This window comes from Tupaia chinensis, unplaced genomic scaffold, assembly GCF_000334495.1.
Source record: "Tupaia chinensis unplaced genomic scaffold, TupChi_1.0 Scaffold000360_1, whole genome shotgun sequence".
Lineage (NCBI taxonomy): Eukaryota > Metazoa > Chordata > Mammalia > Scandentia > Tupaiidae > Tupaia > Tupaia belangeri.
Window position 1 is genome coordinate 370,721 of NW_006159856.1, and position 312 is coordinate 371,032.

The window sequence follows — 312 nt, forward strand, 5'->3', positions numbered from 1 at the left end:
GGGCCTCCGCGGGAGGGGACAGGAGGAGGCCGAGAGCGGCCAGTACATCGTAGGTGCGGTCCGCGCGGGGCTGACATCCGCTCCCGCGCCGCCGGACCAAAGCGAGCCAATGGCTTTGGAGCTTTCGGGCACGTGAGGGTGGGCGGGTCCTCTGCCGGAAGGGGCGCGGCGAGGCCTTCAGCTGTCGCGGGGTAGGTGCCGCAGTCGAGCTGCGGGGCAGGGTTGTGCGGGGCTTGACCTTAGAGTCCCTGCGTGGACAGAGAGCTGCGGCGGGAGCCGGGGATGCCTGCGGTCTGAGCTTGTCTCTGACCC

The 312-nt window shown here is 70.8% G+C and overlaps 1 protein-coding gene across 4 annotated transcripts in view; it reads left to right on the top strand.

Annotated features, from left to right (window-relative positions):
- The first annotated feature begins 36 nt into the window (after positions 1–36).
- Positions 37–312, top strand: part of UVSSA (UV stimulated scaffold protein A) — a 58,430-nt gene continuing 58,154 nt past the window's right edge. For all 4 annotated transcript variants that reach the window (XM_006152882.2, XM_014589491.2, XM_014589492.2 and 1 more), the window contains exon 1: positions 37–191. The gene's annotated coding sequence lies outside the window, so the exon portion shown is untranslated. The remainder of the gene's footprint in view (positions 192–312) is intronic.